At 39.4% G+C, this 13,151-nt stretch overlaps 1 protein-coding gene across 1 annotated transcript in view; it reads left to right on the forward strand.

Annotated features, from left to right (window-relative positions):
- EYA1 (EYA transcriptional coactivator and phosphatase 1) overlaps positions 1-13,151 on the forward strand; it is a 151,216-nt gene that overhangs the window by 113,365 nt on the left and 24,700 nt on the right. The window lies entirely within an intron of this gene.

The raw sequence follows: 13,151 nt of genomic DNA on the forward strand, positions 1-13,151 counted from the left end.
TAAACCTCAGCATCTATAAACAGTTAATGGCTGGGTACAGATTTCTCACTTACATCCCACTGTGGGCAAGTATTACCTTAACCCTGAGGGAAATCATTAATGCTGTATACACTGTCTGTCTCCATGGGCTGTTTACTGGGGGTCCTCTGCCTTTCCTGGTGACAGGTACTATTTGTTACATGCTAGGGTTTCTCTGCTGTGCATGCCTCAACCCTGTGGCATGTGGCAAGGAGCTGGTGTCATCATGCCAAGGGTTTTTTCAGACTAGGCAGGCTCTGGTTTGGTAATGCTTGTGAGATAGTTCTAAAACTATCTGAACTGCTGAAAGAGTCTGTCACCATAATGCCTGGCTGTTTCATCTTAAAAGGGAAAAAAGCATTTTCTGATCATATTTTAACAGCACGAAAACATGAAAACAGTCAGATTTCTTTCCCATCATAGTGAAGACAGCTGTTTATTTAAAATCCAGCTGTTAAGCAAGCTTGTGGTAGGGCTGCCAACACACATTAATCATCAAGTTGTTGTTTTGCTAGATTTTAGAATAGTGTGTTATTCCAGACAGGCAAAAGAATCTAAAAGATTCAAATGCAACTTTTGCTGATCAAAGTTAATTGGCAGCAATTGGCCTTTAAATATTTCCTGATGTTTCCCTTTTCAAAATCAAGCAAAATACACCTTATTTAATAGATGAGCCAAAATCATTTGAAAAATGCCAGTGTGTGATAGACCTCAAATGTGGTTTGTCCAACATCTGTCCTATATTTTGATTTCTTTTCATCTAAAAAGAAACCACTCACAGATGATTTGGCATCTTAGAATGTAATGAAATTATTTAATGTGCTTTATTTTTGATTCCATTCCTTAGTGGAGTATTTATTTCTTATACTTACAATAAAATAGAAGATTTCTTTAAACTTTAAAGCAGCATTTTCTTTCATTGAGGTAGCTATATGTAAAGATATGATTGTTTGGGATATAAGAAGCACCATTAGTGAGTTTCATGTATAGGACTGATTTTTCAGATTTTAGAAAAGTACAACAATGCTAGTTATTTTCCCAATCTGTTTCTGATTTCTGGTTATATTTCATTTTATTCAAAGCATAAAGTACTACTGTATCTTACCATCATCTTCAACAAAATTCCGTGTGTTTTCATTTGCTGTGCGTAGCCAGTAGACTTGTTGCTACTTCTTTGTACATGTTTTGCAGCATCACTGACTTTAATGGCAGATAATCAATCAACCACATTTCGGGAGTAGTAGATTATCTTCTGCTGATTGGCATGTTACAGCCTTAACAGTACAGCATAGCAGTTTATTCACTGAAGAACTTTGAAGCTGTGCATGAAAAAAGTACTGATTCACATGGTTCATGGAAGCAGTGGACCTCACTGCTTGGTTCTTTGCATTCCCCCATAACAAGCCAGTATGTCTTGTGTCTTCAAACTCAAGTGTCGTGGTATATGTCTATACCCTAGTTGTCATCTTCATACGCAGAGACACTTAGGAGTGAGCAGTTGTGTTCATGTTCTTGCATGAGCTCTGTGTTCTTATTTCTGAGGAACACAAGCTCAAATCTGAAAGATCCTGCCCTGTCCAAGGGAGTGAAGAGCATGTTCAGTGTGCCAAGGAGTAGATTTGTGCTTGTGGATTGCAGTGAAGTCTTCAGAGAAGTACACAGGGAAGGGGCATAACAGAGCCTGTACTTTGTGGGAAGCAGCATGTAGACACTGGAGTTGGCCACAGACTGAGCTTTCAGTTCAGCAGAAATGACAGGGATTTTGAAGCGTGCCACAGACACATATTGTTTTTGAAGGAATATGCCATCCTGGACCCGCAGTTTGTCGTTCTTGTGAGCATCATCGTTATTAGCAGGGCCTGCCTGGTTCCCAAGGCCTGTGACCTCAGGGCAGATTCCTTGCAGCCATCTCAGAAACCTAAAGTTCTTGCTTGGTGGTTTGGAAGTTCAGGCTGCCCTGCAAGTTGACAGAGTTCCATGAAAACTGCGGGCAATTTGGCTTGGCTGAACCTCGGGCTTAAAGCATCTGTTCTTGCCAATGAAGGACTGAGTCTGGAAGATCTAGCAGTGACCCTGCTCAGGCATAAGCTTTCCAATTCACGTGCACAAGCATCTGAGTTGTTAGGAATCAAGAAGTTTGTGTGCAACATTTCCAGTGAGCCACAGAGCTTGAGCATCCTTGCCCAGAAATAGTATGAAGATGGGCAAAGCTAGACTTGGAACTTGTCTAACCCACAGTGTAGACATGTCTTTAGGTCTAGGCATAATTCAAAGTGGGAAACTGAAAGCCGATGCTCTCTGGCTCACCCAGGCTCAGAGGGAACCCTTCCTGGCACAGAGAGAGGCTGGGTTTATGGGCAGGCAGTCATCTGTCATAACTTTGGCTTATGATGCACATTTTTCCAGATACCTCAAGTTAATGTTTTTTAATAAAAATCTTCTTTTCATTAAATGTGTTCCAGAAAGCTCTAATCAGAACAGCTCTCTTGCTATCCAAGTTAGGGAGAAAGTATTTTGTCTTCTTTTAAACTGCAGAAGACTGATATAACATTTTGAATGCAAAGGGCAGAGTTGCAGCAGTGATCTCTGAAGCACTGCTTGAGCTCAACCTAGAGATTTATTTAATGTTATTAGGTTAAATTCTAAATTTCAGCAGCCATTTTTTAGTCTGTATAAAGTGAATCGATGCCAATGCGTATCAGTTGCAAACTAGTTTACCCATTCTAATTTCGTAGGGGATACAGCCAGGTAAATGAATCATCTAATTTCCTATTTGTTACTCTTTATGTAATACTAATACTATTAATAGTACTACTATAGTACTACATACTAGTACTACTACTAGCATATTAGTACTACTACTATTAATAGTAGTAGTATTTGTAATTGGCATTGTTCAAACTCAATGAAAAAAATTCAGTCATATCTCACTGTCTAGCTCTGAAGTCAGTATTCTGTTTACGAATATGTGAGCTCCACTTAGATTTACAATTAGTTACTGCACCCTCAGTTTGTACTAGTTCTTAGTTTATTATTTTGAGAAAAAGTAGAACAGATGGCTTATTTCCTTCACTTTACGCAGATTTATTTGGAGTAATTAATTCCAAATTGATATAATAGCAAATATCAGATCTTGAAGGAACATTTCTTAAACATCATGTTAAAGAAGCATGGCAAGATTTTTAACATACTGGAAGGAAAATATTAATGTTTACTAACATATAATTTGATCTAAGTACCATCATAAACAATGTTTTCTTGTATTAATGGTAATTTCATAATGAAATTATAGAAGTATACTAAGACAAACAGTAGAAAATCGTGCAGTGTTCTCAAAATCTAGATTCCAAAATCTGACTTCAAAATAGGAAGTTTAAGTTTTCAGTATTGAAAATCTTCATCTAAATATCTCATACTGTGTTCTATGGTAGAATTCTAATAGCATGAAGAAGGGAATAACTACACTGATGTAACGGTCTCAAGAGAACCAGAGTTATCTCATCAGAAAAGAGTGTGTGATTTTACATGCTGATTATGTTGTGATAGGGATAATAAGGTATAATATTTTAATGGTATATGTGGAGCAATTACACATATTAGGTATTTTAGGATGTATGCTCCAGTGTTTTAGGGAAATTAGCAACTTGATGATGTGACTGAAACATGACATCTACCTATCTCATCACTCACCAAGGCAATCAGCTCCAGTGCAGGCGCATTCCACAGCAGAGTGAGGGATCGTGGTGTATGGGGGTCAATCTGGAACCAGGGAAACCTCAGGGGAGCACTGAGACCCACCAGGAGCCAGCAGCTCTCATAAGAGTCCAGGCAACGCCATGAGTAATGGCAGCCAGCACCACTCCCACAAAGGCAGCCCTAGGGACGAGTGACTGGGAGCGCTGTGACCAGGATGGACAAACGTGGCATGGCACAGCAGTCTGTGCAGGAGGGCACCTCTTCAAAGGAGGGATTCCACCGGCCAAGTGGAGAGACTTGAAGTCCAATAACCTATCAACTGGCACCATTCTGTGACCATCTACACAGGTCAAGGGCACTTGTCCTACCTGACCCTAAGGCGGAATGGTGGGCACTCATCTGAGCGCAAGGGCTGCAGCTCCAGTTGGGGGATCTGCACCACCTACCCCAGCAGTGGCTGATGCTTCTGCCCAGACAGAGGTGCTGAAGGGAGAGGCTGCAGTCTAGACCTCAGTCTTGCCAAGGTGGTGAAGAGAGCTTTAAACTAAAGTTGTGGGGGAGAGGGGAACTTCAATTCATCCAACTCCTACCAGTTTGATGTCAGTATTGGCAAGAGATTCCCAGAGCCTGGAGGGGGATTGCAGGTCAGCAGAGGAGCATCCAAAGAGCAGCACAAATTAATTCCAGGCACTCCATCCAGTAAATCAGCTTCATCAGGGGCCCAATTTAAATGCCTCTATGGAAACGAACATAGCATGGGGATAAACAAGAGGAGTTAGAGGTGTGCACACATCTGCAGGGCTATGATCCAACTGACATCGTGGAGACTGGTGGGATGCCTCCGATGACTAGAGTTTTGGAATGGAAAGATACAGGCTCTTTGGGAGAGGCAGGAGAGATGGGGAGGAGGTATTGCCCTCTGTGTCGGTGACCATCTGGAGTGCATGGAGCTCTACCTGAGGGTGGATGGAGTGGCTAAGCCACTATCCATCATATCTAGGAATTCATGACAGTCCATTGAAGTTCCCATTGACTGGATAAAGGGAAACATAATACCCATTTTCAAAAAGGAAAAAAAAGAAGACCTGGGGAACTCCAGGCCAGTCAGTCTCACCTCTGTGCCTGGCAAGATCACGGAGCAGATCCTCCTGGAAACTATGTTAAGGCACATGAGGAAAAAGGAGGTGATTGGTGGCAGCCAACATGGCTTCACTAAGGGCAAATCATGCCTGACAAACTTGGTGGCCTTATGTGGTGGGGTTGCAGTGTTGGTGGAAAGGGAAGAGCGACTGACATCATCTACCTGGACTTGTCATGCAGAACAGCGTTAAATGCTTTGCACATCTTTGTCTCTAATTTGAAGAAGCATAGATTTGATGGAGAGACCACCTGATGGATAAAGAATTGGTGGTCACACTTAAAGAGTTGTGGTCAACAGCTCAATGTCCAAGAAGAGACCAGTGACGAGTGGTGTGTTCATCAGGGGTCGGTATAGGGATCGGGCCTCCCATGCTGAGGAGCAGCACAAGAGCAGCTGTCTGTGTTGCTTGAATTCTCCTGCCTCTTCATTCCATTAACTAAAGTTAGAATAGAGAACATTTTACAAATCCCACCTTTACACATATGGGAACATACCTGGCTCTCATGAGGCATGAAGATACTGACTTACCTATATGCATCTTTTCACAGTTTAAAGTGGAGAATAAACAGCATTTACATCCTTGCGCGCTCACGCTCTATGTTTACCCTGTAAATCTCCTCCCTCTACCTGTAAATCTCCTCTACTCATATGGCAATAAATCCTTCCAGGACTCCTGCAAGTCTGTAACTGCTAGTTTGGATTTACTCAGACCTAGAAGTTGATAGGGAGAAATTAACTGCCAGGTATTTTTTTTGAAAACTGATTTTCGTGGGTTGTTTCCTGCATAATTTACTTTGTGGATGTGCCAGCTCTCCTTGTTTGTAGTTCCCAGTCACTGGACCATCAGTATTTATCAACACTACCTCTCCCTCATATTCCCTTGCAAGCTCAGGGCTGTGTGGAGGGCAGCTTTTCTACTTGAAATGTGACCAGGATGTCTGGCACCCAGCAGTATGCAGGGCCCTTCTGCTCTCTAAGGAAATATAAAGGACCTCTAAGGCCCACATTGCAATGCAGACTCATGGCGCTAGAGCAGTTACTGATACCTTCTGTACTAGCACCAAGCACTAAAGGGATTGCTCCAAGAAGAGGTGCTCCTTCGCAGTGAAAGCTCAGGCCTAAGAAAGGGAACAACTAAAATCTAGCACAGCAACTATGAAGCCTTGGTCACAGACCAAAACTTCCTTAACATTAGTCCCTCTTTGGCCTTTGCCTTCAGTTCTTACAGGTGAAACTAGGCTGCCTCCCTGCTGCTGGAAGCAAATGCACCATATAAATCACTTCTGGACCTCAAGGAGAGCTTTTCTTCATGACAGGGACATATATTCTTCTTTTCATCAGCCTGAAAATTTTCTTCTTTGTAGGTATCAGTAACACCACAGGAGACTAAGTGACTTTCCTCCCAGGTCCTTCAGTGACCATGCACACAGCTATGGCCCCAGCGAACCATGCAGTGCCCTGTAGGAATGCCTTTGAAGCAATACAGCCATATGTTCTGTTTCTTTAATCTGAAGGAGAGAGGGAAACTATTTCCCTTCAGACCTTAGTACTTTAATATGCCACAGACTCAGGCTGGTAACTTTTAGCACAGTAGCACTCTGAAGCATGATTCGGGATCATGGGCATTATGATAATACACATTATTGAATAATAACATTCAGCAGACTTATTGTGTGCAGGTTACTGCACATCTCAAAGAGCCATGACCACTGTAGAGTAAAATGCTCCTCTTTCTGAAAGCACTACAGCACATCTGGTCCTAGAGTCAAGTAATCTAACAAATGAAGTGCTTGGATGCAAGCCAGCCCTTAAGTGCAGGCTTTGAGCAAGCTCCAGAGCAAGCTGGGAGAGCAGGTTGCCCACTATTAGCAGTATGGAAGTCCATAATTTATTCTCATACCTTGTGGAAATGTCATGGAGCCAGCTTTGGGTAGGTGTGACAGGTATGATGTTGCCTAGATTTAAACTTAACTAAGTTGTATGAAGGTCCACAGTCAGTGATGGGTGTTGGGGGATCTACAGAGGCACAGCTAGGCAGACCAAGGAGGTGGAGGAAGAGGATTGTGAAAATGTAATCACCAGAGAGAAAAGCTTGCTCAACTTTTCTGCATACTAAAAATCAGATTATTTTGTGTCTGAACCTTGCTTCAAGCTTTGACCATTTACAGGGTAAGCCTTTGCTGGCATTATGTACTAATCACCTTTCTAACGCATGTGGTTTACATACATATTTGCGTAGGCAGTGCGACATAAGGTCCATTTTTGTGATTGCCACTACTTTGTAATTCCTGATCACTTGCCTTAGTCCCCTCATCTACAGATAAGGATGATAATGGTGATAAGGATGGTATCTAGAGGTACAAGGATGATAATTCTGTCATAAAGTACTCAAGAGGGAAAAAAGACAGCCAAGTCTGGTGATTGTAGTAGTTGTTATTGCGTACAGCTGTATTTGGCTTTCTAACAATGCTTCAGCTTGGTCTCTTGAATGTCTTAGTCCTCAGGAACACCCTGGCGTGAATGTTCTCTCTGCTGACACAATTAGAAAATGTGTGTATTCAAACAACTTTAAAGAAAAAAAGGGCAAAAAAACATTGCAGTTGTCCAAGAAAACTTTCCAGTTTTCCATTGTATTTGTTAGTTTTCTATTGTTTTTTATTTTGTATTATTTTTGTTAGTTGTAATTGTTCCAGTTTGAGTTACTCACACATTTCAAGTAAAGTCCATTTTTTAAAACCACAGGTTAAAAAACCACCCCAACATTTAGAGCAGAAGGACATATCAGTCATCATGAATCATGGCAGTGTTTCAGATGTCTGTACTTGTGAACTAGTAACCAGTATGAACTCCACACAGTATTTTACTGTTTGGTGCCAGGGCTTCTGTTTGGGATGACTAGATTTTGCTGTAGTACAAGTGAGCTAAAGAGTAGGCAGGAATGCTTTGTGAAGAAATACATTGACACACAAATTGCCCAGTATAGTAAAGAGCATTTCATAGAGTCATAGAGTGGTTTGGGTGGGAAGGGACCTTAAAGATCAACTAATTCTACCCCCCGTGCAACAGGCAGGGACACCTTCCACCACACCAGGTTGCTCAAAGCCCTGTCCAACTTGGCCTTGAACACGCCAGGGGTGGGGCATCCACAGCTTCCCTGGGCAACCTGTTTAGTGTCTCACCAACCTCACTGTAAAGGACTTCTTCCTTGTATCTACTCTAAATCTTTTAGTTTAGAACCATTGCCCCTTAGGCCTTGTCCTATCTCTACAGGCCTTGGTAAAAAGTCTGTCCCCATCTTTCTTATAAATCCTCTTTATATGTTGAAAAGTCACAATAAGATCTTCCCAGAGCCTTCTCTTCTTCAGGCTGAACAACCTCGACTCTCTCAGCCTTTCCTCATAGGAGAGGTGTTCCAACCCTCTGAGAGTTTTTGTGGCCGTCTGGACCTGCTCTAACAGATCCATACCTTTTTTGTGCTGGTGACCCCAATGCTAGATGCAGAACTCCAGGTCGGGTCTCATGGGAGCAGAGTAGAGGGGGAGAATCACCTCCCTTGACCTGCTGGTCACGCTGCTTTTGATACAGTCCAGGATACATTTGGCTTTCTGGGCTGCAAGAGCACATTGCTGGCTCATGTCCAATTTTTTATCCACCAGTATCCCCAAGTCCTTCTTGGCAGGGCTGCTTGCAGTCAGTTCACCACCTAGCTTGTACTGATACGGGTGATTCTCCCAACCCAGGTGAAGAAACTTGCACTTGGCTTTATTGAACTTTATGAGGTTCACATTGGCCGCTCCTCAAGCCTGTCGAGGTCCCTCTGGATGGTATCCCATTTGTCAGTGGCATGCATGGTAGTCAAAAAAGGTTTGTCATAGTAAGCACGCTAACTTTTAGTGGTATTAAACTCATCTCAAAGATGGTACCCTAAAAGTAATTTCTGTCAGTTACAAATGTGTTTTGTCTACATACTCTCTCAAATTGCACATTCAAAGGTATTCCTTCCAGTGACAGAATTAAGGTTCTTGTCCCCTTCCCAGGAAATAAAATGCCAAATGCTGACATACTTTTCATGATAACAGTTGTACCTGCCTGTTATCCCTAGGTTCCGCAGAGCCTGAAAAACCAAATTTAAGGATTGGCCAGTACAGGAGATAGTGTATTGAAGGGCAGCAGTAAGGTACCTGGAAGTCATTGTAAATCTGCATTAAAGCAGTGTATAGACAGGGTCTATTGCTGGAATCACAGCGCTACCTCAGGTATGGCAGCTTTAATTGCAACAGAAACCTCAACATTGTACTGCAATGGCAGGCTCTAAAGGGTACCAGAAAGATTGCTATATAATGAATGACATGGGTCAGCACTTTGAAAATTCTCTTATAACCAATAATGAAACAATGTAGTTGTTCTAAAAAGCTTGTCTAAGGCTTGATGGAAATTAAGAGTTGCAAAACTGTAAGAAATTTAACAGACTGAGAAGTTTGTGGTCTATTTTCATACTTTTGCCATCAAGCCAGTAGCAGATTTCAAAATACTGACTTACGTTATATTGCTGATATATATAAACACCTGCCCTTAATGAATTTTTACTTTTGAGGGCTTGCAAAGTCCATATATGTGCTACAGAGCTCTTTCACCAATGCAGGTCGTGTCCTAAGCACAGATGCAGTACACTGCTTGATGGTTCAGCATGTAAGGTCCAAAACTAGGTAATGATGTGATTCATCCTGAAGGCCTCTTAGTGTCAGAATTGTCATTTCAGATATGAATAGGCCTTTTTTATTATTTAAATCAGCCAAGAAGTCTGAAATAATAGAACAGTGATGCCAAATAATTGAATAAATAGTTGATACTAATGGTAAAAGCAGTTAATGTTGCTATTAATTAATATATTGCTTTCCATTTATTCTTGCATAGAGAGGCTTCTCTTTGGCTTTTAATATTTCACAGAACTGACATTAAGAAAATGTTTTTTATATTTTCTTTAAATATTATGATTACCACTGAACAAAAGCCTATCTACTGCTACAGATGTCAATATGGTAGTTATGACTTGTTCATAACACATTCATAAGTTTCCTAAGTAGCCCATTATTGGTTTATAACCTAAAAATCTGAAAAGTTTCACAAATTCAAATAACATTCCTGAGCTGTAGATTTTGAGTTTTGGTCTCTGATTAAGCTGACAGATGTGTAAAATCTCATACAGCCAGTCAAGTCCCTGGTGCAGCTGCAAGTGAGGAAGAGTGTAAGTTATTCCAGCTAAGATCAACACTAATTTACACTCAAATATCTTTCCCAGCCTATCCTTTCTGTTCACATAATGCAGTTATTTTGTGCTGATTCCACTGCTTTGAGGCAAACAATATTTTTTCTCACTGGACAATGCAAAGACCAGAAGATAAACCGAAGAGAACATAATAGTCACTTTTAAAAAATTCTCTCCTTGTTGGTTTGGGTACCATCTTAAACCGCAAATCTCAGATTTGCATTATTCAGGTTGGTGTTTTAAGTGGATTAGTCTCTGAAAATAATATACTTTTATTTTAGAAGAGCAAGTGAAACTAAGTGTCATCCTTACATGCCATTTTGTAGGATGGGAGCACATTAGCTAGTCCTCACGTAAGTGCAAAGATTTTAAACCACAGTACAAGTATCTTTGCAATATTCATGGTAGGTAGTTTCTAACAGCCTCTTCAGCCTAGATTTCGTTTTAGCATGAATTTGCGATGTTATTATTTACAAGTTGTCTGATATCTTCAGAGCCACCATGCGTTTTGTGCTGTTGTGGTTGAGTGCTAAGACTGTAGTTTAAATTTTAAGAAAATATGCATATGCATGTATTTTAAACAAATCTGTTTATGCTGGGTTGTTTAGTTGTTTTGTTTTGTTTTGTAGGAATTATATTAAAATGTTGCTACAGGGAGAAAAATTAAGTGTCTTTCATTCATTTTCTTTCAAAAGCTCAGAAGGAGTGCTTGAAGTTGGTTCCCAAAATGTTTGAGTTTCACGGTCTCTGGAGATTTCTACTGTTTCAGTGTGATTACAATAAGGCCTCTATCTGAATTTCATCCAGTTCAATGGTCTAATGAAACTGTAAAGAAAGGGGGAGGGAATTATACCCTTTATTCATTGCAGTATCACTTTTATTTTTGTGTGGTTTAAAGTAAAATTTGGCTGCTGTTTGTTAGTTGCATTTTTAAAATTTTACTTTAAATATAGTCAAGAATCTGGGTGTTTCTATAGCGGACAAAAGTGATCTTAATGTGTGCTGTTAAAGTATGAGATTTTAATGAGGGTTTAAAAAAAAAGTAAATTAAAAGTTTAAAAATAAAAAACAATGAGGTATTAAAGGAATGGAGTATTTGTTTTAATTTATTTATTTTTTTCCCCCAATGTTCTTGTTCTGTCAGAATAGGGCAGTCCAGGCACTTCCTGAATGTTACCTGCCATACTGTGTAGTCAAAAGATGATAGTTTCTACATGTTCAGTGACAGGAAAGTACAGACTGCTGACACGAGTACTGAGCTCAGCTGAAATATTATTGCCACAAGAAAGATCAGCAATATCTAAGCAAGTGATTTCTTCTGAACTGTAGAAAGTCATTTCAATCAGTTGAAAGAGCTTCTCTTTTTCTTCTGCATGTTTGTATAACTCGCATTGCAAATGTGAAGTAGGGATACCCAAGGGAATAACGCCTTCCCTAACATTAGTAGGCAAAGGGGAGAGCCAATTGTAGCAGCAGTTATAATTCAAGTAAGAGGTTTTCTAAGAATTTTCTTTGGCTGAAAAGTTTAAAAATACAAGTCAAATATTTCAATTAATTTATTTTCTTAAAGGTGTGTTTACAAGTCCAAAACTCCCATTACGGCCTTGGTCAATGAATAAAGCATAAATCACACCATAATTACCTACAAGTAAGGGTTGACGAACAGAACAAAAAAGGCAGGGAAAACAAACCCTGTCTTTTTTGTTCCATCACTTTAATAAATTCAGACAGAAATTTGAATACAAGCAACCCCTGACTCCCAAACTGTCAAGAGGACTGACTAACAAAACTAATGTCTCTTTCCTGAATCTAATCTCTGCTAGTTTGGTCTTTAACAAAACGAATATAATGACTAACAGAAGTATCTTGCACAAAACATCGTAAAGCAAACAGGATTTTTCTAATTGTTCTTTTTCATTATAAATTCATACATCTTTCTTTACCCTAGGAAGGTAGGAAAAATACGAAAAATCTTTCATATGACTCTAAATTTTTAGTTTATAATAAAACCCACACTCAACCATCTATGCTAATGTATTATTTCATGTATTGGGAAAGAGTCTGTAATTTTAAATACAACATTCTAAATTGTAAGGAAAAAAATTATAAGAAAAAAAATAATACCACTTAATTGATTCCATTTCAGTCTTTTTTTTTCTTTTTTTCCTTTTTAGTTTAAAGAAGTTCTGTGAAAAAATAAATTTAAAAACTTATCAACAACAGAAATGCTTTTACTAAAGCATTAAATCAGCTGTGTGGTAATATAAGTTTTATGTATAAACTTCATATGGTCAGGCAAAGGGTTAAGCTATGTGATTTCAGGATAAAAGGTTTCCTGAGTTGACTATTATTCCTATAGTCTGCCAACAACTTTGCAATAAATGGAATGATTTTTATGGGAATGTGGTTATTCACAGCAAGACTACAGTTGGTGTCAGTATGAAAAATTCTTCTTTAGTAGATTCTCTCAGCAGGGATAACAGATCTGAAAGAAAGGCAAAAAGTAGTTACAGAGGACTCTGGCTGGTGTTGGTGACAAATTATGTTTACAAAATGATGGGGTAACCCGTTGAAAAAGAATAAATCAGACAACAGTAAATTAGAGTCTTGCTCCTCTAAGTACTGCTGTTCCAAAACAAGTTACTTGTGATTGTGTGTATCATTTAATAGCTTCCATTTCTCTTGTCCATAAAGCAAGTGATACTTCTAGGCTTTCAGTTGCAGGGGTGTAAAATAATGCTTCAGAAATCAGTAAAATTACTGCAAAGGTATGCTGTTGTCCTTGAGATAACATAAAATACTGATAGGTATGAATTAAAATAATTCAGGAGAAAGGAGAAAAAATTCTCCTTTTATTAGATTTTATTGTTATTTAAATAATATACATACTAGTTGTAATTACAATCTTTATAAATTTTATTATTTCTTAGTATCACTTGTCTATTTTTAACTTTATGTTTTTTGAAGTAATATTATTGGAAGGAAAATGTGATGGAGAATGCATTAAAATATTAATGAAATTAGTTGGTA

The sequence above is a fragment of the Strigops habroptila genome, chromosome 1 (genome assembly GCF_004027225.2).
Source record: "Strigops habroptila isolate Jane chromosome 1, bStrHab1.2.pri, whole genome shotgun sequence".
Lineage (NCBI taxonomy): Eukaryota > Metazoa > Chordata > Aves > Psittaciformes > Psittacidae > Strigops > Strigops habroptila.